Genomic DNA, 12040 nt, shown 5'->3' with positions numbered 1-12040 from the left:
AAAGGACTAGAAGATTTTGCAAAATGCGGAACAAACGAAAACTTTCTCTGGAGTGAAAATTAATTGAAAATTTTAAGCATAAATTTTGATAGCAGCATGTTCGAGTGGTCTAAGCCACTGCGTTCAGGGAGCAATAGTGAGTTCGAATCCCACATCTATGGGAGAAAAAGGTTTTCTGAGATTATAGCCTCCATTGCCAATCACACTAATTGTATGTTTTGACAGTTCAGATGACCAACAACGTTTGCAAAATGCAGAAGAAACAAAAATATTCTCTGGATTGAAAAATTTCTTCAAATTTTAAAGAATAAGCCATAAAGGCAGGATGGCCGATTGGAATAAGGCGCTGCGTTAAGGCAGCAGTATCTTCGGATCGGTGGGTTCTAAGCCCGCTCCTATCAATGAAAGGGACTTTTTGAGAATTGAGTCCGCCCAGCCAACCACACTGTCCCAAAAATTTTTGCAACAAGCAGAATAAACAAAACTTATCTCTAGACTGGAAATTACTTAAAGTTTTTGAATGATTCCATTAACGGCAGGATGGCCGAGTGGTCTAAGGCGCTGCGTTCAGGTCCCAGTATCTTCGGATGCGTGGGTTCGAATCCCACTCCTGACAAAGACAAAACTTTTACGATATTTTTGTTTCTCTAATCAACCACACTAGTTGCAACTATTGCCAATTCAAAGGAATAAAATATTTTGTAATTTAAAGAATAAACAAAAAATCTCCGGATTGAAAATTAATTTAAAAAAAATTAGAGCATTTTTGGATTTGTGGGTTCTAAGCCCGCTCCTGTCAATGAAAGGGTTTTTTTTTTGAGAATTGAGTCCGCCCAGCCAACCACACTGATTGCAAGTATTAGCAATTCAAAGTCCCAAAAATTTTTGCAACAAGCAGAATAAACAAAACTTATCTCTGGACTGGAAATAACTTAAGTTTTTAGAATGATTCCATTAACGTCAGGATGGCCGAGTGGTCTAAGGCGCTGCGTTCAGGTCGCAGTATATTCGGATGCGTAGGTTCGAATCACACTCATGTCAAAGAAAAAAGTTTCATGATATTTTAGTCTCCCTAGCCAACCACACTAATTGCGACTATGGCAATTCAAAGGACTAGAAGATTTTGGAACAAGCAGAACAAAAAAAATTCACTGGATTGAAAATTAATTGAAAAAATTAAACGTAAAATTTGAAAGCAGCTTGTTCGAGTGGTCTAAGCCACTGCGTTCAGGAAGCAATATCTTCAGATTAGTGGGTTCGAATCCCACAATTATGGGAGAAAAAGGCTTTCGGAGATTCTAGCCTCCATCGCCAATTACACTAATTGTAAGTTTTGACAGTTCAGATGACCAACAACGTTTGCAAAATGCAAAATAAACAAAACTAATCTCTGGACTGAAAATTACTCAAAAATTTTGAAAAATTGCAGAAACGGCAGGATGGCCGTGTGGTCTAAGGCGCTCCGTTAAGGTGGCAGTATCTTCGGATGCGTGGTTTCGAATCCCACTCCTGTCAAAGAAAAGGATTTTTTGAGAATGGAGTAACCCCTAGCGAACCACACTGATTGCAAGTATTAGCAATTCAAAGTCCCAAAAATTTTTGCAACAAGCAGAATAAACAAAAAATCTCCGGATTGAAAATTAATTAAAAAAATTAGAGCATTTTTGGATTTGTGGGTTCTAAGCCCGCTCCTGTCAATGAAAGGGTTTTTTTTTTGAGAATTGAGTCCGCCCAGCCAACCACACTGATTGCAAGTATTAGCAATTCAAAGTCCCAAAAATTTTTGCAAAAAGCTGAATAAACAAAACTTATCTCTGGACTGGAAATTACTTAAAGTTTTTGAATGAATTCCATTAACGGCAGGATGGCCGAGTGGTCTAAGGCGCTGCGTCAAGGCCGCAGTATCTTCGGATGCGTGGGTTCGAATCACCCTCCTGTCAAAAAAAATTTCTGATATTTTAGTCTCCCTGGCCAACCACACTAATTGCGACTATTGGCTAGGTCGCAACTATTGCAAGTCAAAGGACTAGAAGATTTTGCAAAATGCGGAACAAACGAAAACTTTCTCTGGAGTGAAAATTAATTGAAAATTTTAAGCATAAATTTTGATAGCAGCATGTTCGAGTGGTCTAAGCCACTGCGTTCAGGGAGCAATAGTGAGTTCGAATCCCACATCTATGGGAGAAAAAGGTTTTCTGAGATTATAGCCTCCATTGCCAATCACACTAATTGTATGTTTTGACAGTTCAGATGACCAACAACGTTTGCAAAATGCAGAAGAAACAAAAATATTCTCTGGATTGAAAAATTTCTTCAAATTTTAAAGAATAAGCCATAAAGGCAGGATGGCCGATTGGAATAAGGCGCTGCGTTAAGGCAGCAGTATCTTCGGATCGGTGGGTTCTAAGCCCGCTCCTATCAATGAAAGGGACTTTTTGAGAATTGAGTCCGCCCAGCCAACCACACTGTCCCAAAAATTTTTGCAACAAGCAGAATAAACAAAACTTATCTCTAGACTGGAAATTACTTAAAGTTTTTGAATGATTCCATTAACGGCAGGATGGCCGAGTGGTCTAAGGCGCTGCGTTCAGGTCCCAGTATCTTCGGATGCGTGGGTTCGAATCCCACGCCTGACAAAGACAAAACTTTTACGATATTTTTGTTTCTCTAATCAACCACACTAGTTGCAACTATTGCCAATTCAAAGGAATAAAATATTTTGTAATTTAAAGAATAAACAAAAAATCTCCGGATTGAAAATTAATTTAAAAAAAATTAGAGCATTTTTGGATTTGTGGGTTCTAAGCCCGCTCCTGTCAATGAAAGGGTTTTTTTTTGAGAATTGAGTCCGCCCAGCCAACCACACTGATTGCAAGTATTAGCAATTCAAAGTCCCAAAAATTTTTGCAACAAGCAGAATAAACAAAACTTATCTCTGGACTGGAAATTACTTAAGTTTTTGAATGATTCCATTAACGGCAGGATGGCCGAGTGGTCTAAGGCGCTGCGTTCAGGTCGCAGTATATTCGGATGCGTAGGTTCGAATCACACTCATGTCAAAGAAAAAAGTTTCATGATATTTTAGTCTCCCTAGCCAACCACACTAATTGCGACTATGGCAATTCAAAGGACTAGAAGATTTTGGAACAAGCAGAACAAAAAAAATTCACTGGATTGAAAATTAATTGAAAAAATTAAACGTAAAATTTGAAAGCAGCTTGTTCGAGTGGTCTAAGCCACTGCGTTCAGGAAGCAATATCTTCAGATTAGTGGGTTCGAATCCCACAATTATGGGAGAAAAAGGCTTTCGGAGATTCTAGCCTCCATCGCCAATTACACTAATTGTAAGTTTTGACAGTTCAGATGACCAACAACGTTTGCAAAATGCAGAAGAAACAAAAAAATCTATGGATTGAAAATTACTTAAAATTTTACAGATTAAGACATATAGGCCGGATGGCCGAGTGGTCTAAGGCGCTGCGTTAAGGCCGCAGTATCATCGGATGCGTGGGTTCGAATCCCACTCCAGTCAAAGAAAGGGATTTTTTGAGAATGGAGTAACCCCTAGCGAACCACACTGATTGCAAAGATTAGCAGTTCAAACTCCCAAACATTTTTGCAACAAGCAGAATAAACAAACCTAATCTCTGGATTAAAAATTACTTAAAGTTTTTGAAAGATTACTGTAAAGGCAGGATGGCCGAGTGGTCTGAAGCGCTGCGTTCAGGTCGAAGTATCTTCGGATGCGTGGATTTGAATCACACTCCTGTCAAAGAAAAAGGTTTTCTGATATTTTAGACTCCCTAGCCAACCACACTAGTTGCGACTATTGGGAATTCAAAGAACTAAAAGATTTTGGAACATGCAGAACAAAAAAAAAATCACTGGAATGAAAAATTTAAGCGTAAAATTTGAAAGCAGCATGTTCGAGTGGTCTAAGCCGCTGCGTTCAGGGAGCAATATCTTCAGATTAATAGGTTTAAATCCCACATCTGTCAGAGAAAAAGATTTTCTGAGATTATAGCCTCCAGAGCCAATCACACTAATAGTAAGTTTTGGCAGTTCAGATGACCAGCAACGCTTGCAAAATGCAGAAGAAACAAAAATGATCTCTGGATTGAAAACTAGTTGAAATTTTAAAGGAAGAGCCGTATAGGCAGGATGGCCGAGTGGTCTAGGGCGCGGCGTTTAGGCCGCAGTATCTTCGGATGCCTGGGTTCGAATCCCACTCCTGTCAAGGACAAAAAATTTATGATATTTTTGTTTCCCTAATCAACCACACTAGTTGCAACTATTGCCAATTCAAAAGAATAAAAGATTTTGCAATTTGCAGAATAAACAAAAAATCTCCGGATTAAAAACTAATAAAAAATTAGAGCATTTTTGGATTCGTGGGTTCTAAGCCCGCTCCTGTCAAAGAGAGGTTTTTTTTGAGAATTGAGTCCCCCTAGCCAACCACACTGATTGCAAGTATTAGCAATTCAAAGTCCCAAAAAATTTTGCAACAAGCAAAATAAACAAAACTAATCTCTGGACTGAAAATTACTCAAAAATTTTGAAAAATTGCAGAAACGGCAGGATGGCCGTGTGGTCTAAGGCGCTCCGTTAAGGTGGCAGTATCTTCGGATGCTTGGTTTCGAATCCCACTCCTGTCAAAGAAAAGGATTTTTTGAGAATGGAGTAACCCCTAGCGAACCACACTGATTGCAAGTATTAGCAATTCAAAGTCCCAAAAATTTTTGCAACAAGCAGAATGAACAAAACTAATCTCTGGATTGAAAATTACTTAAAGTTTTTGAAAGATTACTGTGAAAGCAGAATGGCCGAGTGGTTAAAGGGGCTGCGTTCAGGTCGAAGTATCTTCGTATGCGTGGGTTCGAATCACACTCCTGTCAAAAAAATTTTCTGATATTTTAGTCTCCCTAGCCAACCACACTAATTGCGACTATTGGCTAGGTCGCGACTATTACGAGTCAAAGGACTAGAAGATTTTGCCAATTGCGGAACAAACGAAAATTTTATCTGGAGTGAAAATTAATTGAAAATTTTAAGCATAAAACTTGATAGCAGCATGTTCGAGTGGTCTAAGCCACTGCGTTCAGGGAGCAATATCTTCAGATTAGTGGGTTCGAATCCCACATCTTCGGAAGAAAAAGGTTTTCTGAGATTATAGCCTCCATCGCCAATCACACTAATTGTATGTTTTGACAGTTCAGATGACCAACAACGTTTGCAAAATGCAGAAGAAACAAAAATAATCTCTGGATTGAAAAAGTTCTTCAAATTTTAAAGAATAAGACATATAGGCAGGATGGCCGAGTGGTCTAAGGCGCTGCGTTAAGGCCGCAGTATCTTCGAATGCCTGGGTTCGAACCCAACTCCTGTCAAAGGAAGAGATTTTTTGAGAATGGAGTAACCCCTAGCGATCCACACTGATTGCAAGTATTAGCAATTCAAAGTCCCAAAAAATTTTGCAACAAGCAGAATAAACAAAACTAAACTCTGGATTGAAAACTACTTAAAGTTTTTGAAAAATTGCTATAAAGGCAGGAAGGCCGAGTGGTCTAAGGCTATGCGTTCAGGTAGCAGTATCTTCGGATACGTGGGTTCGCAACCCACTCCTGTCAAAGAATAAAGTTTTCTGATATTTTATTCTCCCTAGCCAGCCACACTAATGGCGAATATTGGTAATTCAAAGGACTAAAATTTCTTGCAACTTGCAAAACAAACAAAAATTTTCTCTGAATCGAAAATTAATTCAAAACTTTAAGATAAAAGTTGAAAGCAGCATGGTCGAGTGGTCTAAGCAGCTGCGTTCATGCCGAAGTATCGAATCCCATATCTGTCAGAGAAAGAGGTTTTATATTATTTTAGTCTCCCTAGCCAACCAAAGTAATTGCGACTATTGGCGATTCAAAGGGCTAAAAAATTTTGCACAAAAGAAAAGGCTAAAAAATTCTCTGGATTGAAAATAAATTAAAAAATTGAAGCACAAAACTTAAAAGCAGCATAGTCGGGTGGTCTAAGCCGCAGCCCTCAGGCCGCAGTTTCTACGGATTCGTGGGTTCGAATCCCCCAGCTGTCAGAGGAAGAGGTTTTCTGAGATTTTAGTCTCCATAGCCAATCACGTTAATTGTAAGTTTTCGCAGTTCAGATGACCAACAACGTCTTTAAAATGCAGAATAGACAAAATTATTCTCTGTATTGCCTATATTACTTCGACTAAGTGGCAGAGGGGGCGAAAGCGATGTGACATTTCGACTTTTTTGATATGCGTGGTTTGAAATCCCCGTTCCTAATTCATAACTTCCAAATAGAAGTTACTCTTCACTTTCTAATCTAGACTGAAGTGATAAGTTGTAAGCACATCAGAATTACTTGCCAAAAATGGCTGTTTAGATCAGCACCAATCAATACATTGATAGCTATTCAGATTCAACGACTAACTATCCTTGGGGTTTGTAAGTCTAATGCTCTAAATTTGTGCCATTCCCCCGGATTTGCACAGCGGAACCTTCCGTCGCAGCACGAAAACAACATTAGAGACCTTAGTCGTCATACATTGATGTGAAGGAGGCTAGATTAATCTAGTACAAAATTTTTAGAAAAGTTCGAATTGCGACGTTACATTTCTGAGAAATGCAAAACGGCCATGTTTAGCCGGAAAATAGAGAAAAAAGGCAACAACAACCGAATTAGCGAGAGACAGACGGTCGAGAAAATTGACAGAAAAAGCGAAGCGTCTTATCGTGACAATCACGCACGATAAGACACTTAACTGAAGTAATAAGCCAGAAGAAGGCTTTAGTGGGGCAGACGGAAGGAGCAGTACCCTCCGGTGCCACGAAGTTAGAGTAATAACGACGTTATTACTGAAAGAGCGCGGAAGCGGAGGCTTTGCCTCCAGAGACTGATGTATAGCGAAAGACTATAGTAAACTAACTTTTTAGCTACTCTGATGTCCTGAACGTTTGAATTAACACCGGTATTATTTGTTATTTTAGAATATGAGTAGCTAGAAAGGGGAAAGGGTCAACCCAACTCCAATCGATTTAATATAGAACTGTCACTAAAAACATAGTAAAAAAGAAAATTCGAGCTGTGTTTTTAAAAGCAATCATGTAGTCTGGGGATCCGAGACCCAGCTACGTGGTTGTCTTCGCATGTAACGGAAGCTGATTAAAAGTCGTTTGACTGATGGCCTGAAAATAGTAACTTTTTACTTAGCCCGAAACAGACCAGAAAATCAACTGGCAAGGTCGAGACGGTGAAAAACGAGTAGAATCTAGGTAACTGACGCCGGCCAGTCGTCAATAGCTACTTTTTCTACGCTCCGACACTGCGTAGTATTTGGGCGATTGTTACATTGACGTTTTTATGGCGCTCTTGGATGGGCCTGTCAAAGGCATAAGACCATCATGCCAGCAAACGTTTCAGCGACGAACCCTCTGCTCCGGGCGTATGCCTAAACTAGAGACCCTAATGTCCTTTATGGTACTAGACGGAAGGTACCGACCCTCCGCCTGGTACTAATTAGCTTTTTAACTTAGTTAAGACCAAAAATTTCCGGGTGCCGGAGGGTTAGGTGGGACGTCATGAGCCCGCTTATCCCAAGGTCCCGGGACCAAAAACAAATAAAGAGAAAGCGTAAAACCGAACAATGATAGCATATAACCAAGAAAAAGCCAAAAACTAATTTACTTGAAAACAGAAAAGTACAAAAAACAGTAAAAAATCCGAAAAAAGACCAAAAACTGTAGAAAATGTAAAATGACAGTTTAAATATTGTTTCCAGACGGGATGAGATCTGGCCTTACTAATGTTGTTGTTTCAGATTGATTTATATCATTACTGATTGAAAGATCAAGTGTTTTGTTGGTGGGTTAGGTACCCTCCTTTGAGTGCAGTTTGAGTGTTTAAGCACGTTAATGATAATATTGCCGGTGAACGGAGGGTAGAGTGGCAAGCTGACAGACGTGTTCCAGACTCAACAGAGGGCAGCAGGGACAACATCCACAACGACTGTAGGGTATCGTTGAAACACTTTTAGTATCGTTCGGGTACTATTTCATTAAAACTTAAGTGGTGGGGGGCACAATTGGATCGGTCCGATTGCACCCTCCATCGATTGCGAATTTCCGGGTTAAGCGTCTTAATTCGGATAATCTGCTGCAAAGGAGGGAATAGTAAAATTGATTAACGACTAATAATAGGTTTTTATTTTGATTATATTTTACCTATCGCCCATTTAGACCCGAGAAACACCCTAATTTTGTCGAAAAATACCGATTTTCGAACAAACTGTTAAACCCCAAAATTTTGGATATCCGAGCTTCTCTGAACAGCAAGAAGCTTTTGTACAGTGAGCTACTAGGTCGTTCGATCCCCCTGACTAAAGAAACCGTTTTGACAGTTCAGATGACCAACAACGTTTGCAAAATGCAGAAGAAACAAAAATATTCTCTGGATTGAAAAGTACTTAAAGTTTTAAAGAATCAGCAATAAGGAAGGATGGACGAGTGGTGTAAGGCGCTGCGTAAAGGGCGCAGTATCTTCGGATGCGTGGGTTCGAATCCCACTCCTGACAAAGAAAGGTATTTTTGAGAATGGAGTAACCCCTAGCGAACCACACTGATTGCAAGTATTAGCAATTCAAACTCCCAAAAATTGTTGCAGCAAGCAGAATAAGCAAAACTAATCTCTGGATTGAAAATTACTTTAAGTTTTTGAAAGATAGCTGTAAAGGCAGGATGGATGAAAGGTCTAAAGCGCTGTGTTCAGGTCGAAGAATCTTAGGATGCGTGGGTTCGATTCCCACTCCTGTTAAAGAAATGTATATTTTCTCATATTTTAGTCTCCCTAGCCAACCACACTAATTGTAAGTTTTGACAGTTGAGATGACCATCAATGTTTGCAAAATGCAGAATAAACAAAAATTTTCTCGCGATTGAAAAATGGTTGAAAATTCGAAGAATAAGCTTAATAGGCAGGATGGCCAAGTGGTCTAACGCGCTGCGTTAAGGCCGCAGAATCTTCGGAATTGTGGGTTCGAGTCACTCATCTGTCAGCGAAAAAGGTTTTCTGAGATTATAGCCTCCATAGCCAATCACACTAATGGTAAATTTTGGCAGTTGAGATGACCAACAAAGTTCGTGCAGAACAGAAAAAATTACTCTCTGGATTGAAAACCAGTTTAAAATTAACGCCTTACGACTTAAAGGCAGGATGGCCGAAAGGTCTAAGGCACTCCGTTCAGGACGCAGTAGCTTCGTATGCGTGGGTACGAATCCCACTCCTATCAAAGAATAAATTTTTCCGATATTTTAGTCTCCCTAGCCAACCACACTAATTGCGACTATTGGGAATTCCAAGGACTAGAAGATTTTGCAAAATGCGGAACAAACGAAAATTTTCTCTGGAGTGAAAATTAGTTGAAAAATTTAAGCAAAAAACTTGATAGCAGCATGTTCGAGTGGTCTAAGCCACTGCGTTCTGGGAGCGATATCTTCAGATAAGTGCGTTCGAATCCCACTTCTATGGGAGAAAAAGGTTTCTGAGATTATAGCCTCCATCGCCAATCACACTAATTGTAAGTTTTGACAGTTCAGATGACCAACAAAGTTTGCAAAATGCAGAAGAAACAAAAATATTCTCTGGAATGAAAGTAATTAAAATTTTAAAGAATAAGGCATATAGGCAAGATGGCCAAGTGGTCTAAGGCACTGGTTAGGGCGGCAGTATCTTCGGATGCGTGGGTACGAATCCCACTCCTGTCAAAGAAAGGGATTTTTTGAGAATGGAGTAACCCTTAGCGAACCACACTGATTGCAAGTATTAGCAATTCAAAGTCCCAAAAATTTTTGCAACAAGCAGAATAAACAAAACTAATCTCTGGATTGAAAATTATTTAAAGTTTTTGAAAGATTGCATTAACGGCAGGATGGCCGAGTGGTCTAACGCGCTGCGTTAAGGCCGCAGAATCTTCGGAATTGTGGGTTCGAGTCACTCATCTGTCAGCGAAAAAGGTTTTCTGAGATTATAGCCTCCATAGCCAATCACACTAATGGTAAATTTTGGCAGTTGAGATGACCAACAAAGTTCGTGCAGAACAGAAAAAATTACTCTCTGGATTGACAACCAGTTTAAAATTAACGCCTTACGACTTAAAGGCAGGATGGCCGAAAGGTCTAAGGCACTCCGTTCAGGACGCAGTAGCTTCGTATGCGTGGGTACGAATCCCACTCCTATCAAAGAATAAATTTTTCCGATATTTTAGTCTCCCTAGCCAACCACACTAATTGCGACTATTGGGAATTCCAAGGACTAGAAGATTTTGCAAAATGCGGAACAAACGAAAATTTTCTCTGGAGTGAAAATTAATTGAAAAATTTAAGCATAAAACTTGATAGCAGCATGTTCGAGTGGTCTAAGCCACTGCGTTCTGGGAGCGATATCTTCAGATTAGTGCGTTCGAATCCCACTTCTATGGGAGAAAAAGGTTTCTGAGATTATAGCCTCCATCGCCAATCACACTAATTGTAAGTTTTGACAGTTCAGATGACCAACAAAGTTTGCAAAATGCAGAAGAAACAAAAATATTCTCTGGAATGAAAGTAATTAAAATTTTAAAGAATAAGGCATATAGGCAAGATGGCCAAGTGGTCTAAGGCACTGGTTAGGGCGGCAGTATCTTCGGATGCGTGGGTACGAATCCCACTCCTGTCAAAGAAAGGGATTTTTTGAGAATGGAGTAACCCTTAGCGAACCACACTGATTGCAAGTATTAGCAATTCAAAGTCCCAAAAATTTTTGCAACAAGCAGAATAAACAAAACTAATCTCTGGGTTGAAAATTACTTTAAGTTTTTGAAAGACTGCTATAAAGACAGGATGGCCGAGTGGTCTAAGGCTCTGCAATCAGATAGCAGTATCTTCAGATTAACGGGTTCGAATCCCACATCTATCAGAAAAAAAATTTTTCTGAGATTATAGCATCCATCGCCAATCACACTAATTGTATGTTTTGACAGTTCAGATGACCAACAACGTTTGCAAAATGCAGAAGAAACAAAAATATTAATGATTAAGCCATAAAGGCAGGATGGCCGAGTGGTCTAAGGCGCTGCGTTAAGGCCGCAGTATCTTCGGATGCGTGGGTTCGAATCCCACTCCTGTTAAAGAAAGGTATTTTTTGAGAATGGTAACCCCTAGCGAACCACACTGATTGCAAGTATTAGCAATTCAAAGTCCGAAAAATGTTTGCAACAAAACTAATCTCTAGAGTGAAAATTACTAAAAGTTTTTGAAAGATTGCAGTAACGGCAGGATGGCCGAGTAGTCTAAGGCGCTGCGTTCAGGTCGCAGTAGCTTCGGATGCGTGGGTTCGAACCCCACTCATGTCAAAGAAAAAAATTTTATGATATTTTAGTCTCCCTAGCCAACCGCACTAATTGCGACTATTGGCACATCAAAAGACTAGAAGATTTTGCAAAATGCGGAACAAACAAAAATTTTCTCTGGAGTGAAAATTAATTTAAAATTTTAAGCATAAAATTAGATAGCAGCTTGTTCGAGTGGTCTAAGCCACTGCGTTCAGGGAGCAATACCTTCAGAATAGTGGGTTCAAATCCTACATCTATGGGAGAAAAAGGTTTTCTGAGATTATAGCCTCCATCGCCAATCACACTAATTGTATGTTTTGACAGTTCAGATGACCAACAACATTTTGCAAAATGCAGAAGAAACAAAAATATTATCTGGATTGAAAATTACTTAAAATTTTAATGATTAAGCCATATAGGCAGGATGGCCGAGTGGTCTAAGGCGCTGCGATAAGGCCGCAGTATCTTCAGATGCGTGGATTCGAATCCCACGCCTGTCAAAGAAAGGGATTTTTTGAGAATGGAGTAACCCCTAGCGAACCACACAATTCAAAGCCCCAAAGATTTTTGCAACAAGCAGAATAAACAAAACTAATCTCTGGACTGAAAATTACTTAAAGTTTTTGAAAGTTGAAGTAACGGCAGGATGGCCCAGTAGTC

General features: G+C 39.6%; 1 protein-coding gene and 5 non-coding genes across 6 annotated transcripts in view; 5 read left to right on the top strand and 1 right to left on the bottom strand.

Moving 5' to 3' along the window:
- Positions 1-12040, bottom strand: part of LOC134848629 (3'-5' RNA helicase YTHDC2-like) — a 139817-nt gene that overhangs the window by 85816 nt on the left and 41961 nt on the right. The gene's annotated exons all lie outside the window — the stretch shown is intronic.
- On the top strand, positions 535-616 carry Trnal-cag (transfer RNA leucine (anticodon CAG)). Its single transcript has one exon. It is a non-coding gene; the product is annotated as a tRNA-Leu (tRNA).
- On the top strand, positions 1859-1940 carry Trnal-aag (transfer RNA leucine (anticodon AAG)). Its single transcript has one exon. It is a non-coding gene; the product is annotated as a tRNA-Leu (tRNA).
- Positions 2555-2636, top strand: Trnal-cag (transfer RNA leucine (anticodon CAG)). The gene has a single exon. It is a non-coding gene; the product is annotated as a tRNA-Leu (tRNA).
- Trnal-aag (transfer RNA leucine (anticodon AAG)) lies at positions 3451-3532 on the top strand. The gene has a single exon. It is a non-coding gene; the product is annotated as a tRNA-Leu (tRNA).
- On the top strand, positions 11095-11176 carry Trnal-aag (transfer RNA leucine (anticodon AAG)). The gene has a single exon. It is a non-coding gene; the product is annotated as a tRNA-Leu (tRNA).

Source organism: Symsagittifera roscoffensis, chromosome 6, assembly GCF_963678635.1.
Source record: "Symsagittifera roscoffensis chromosome 6, txSymRosc1.1, whole genome shotgun sequence".
NCBI lineage: Eukaryota > Metazoa > Xenacoelomorpha > Acoela > Convolutidae > Symsagittifera > Symsagittifera roscoffensis.
This window is presented reverse-complemented; position numbering and strand designations above follow the sequence as displayed.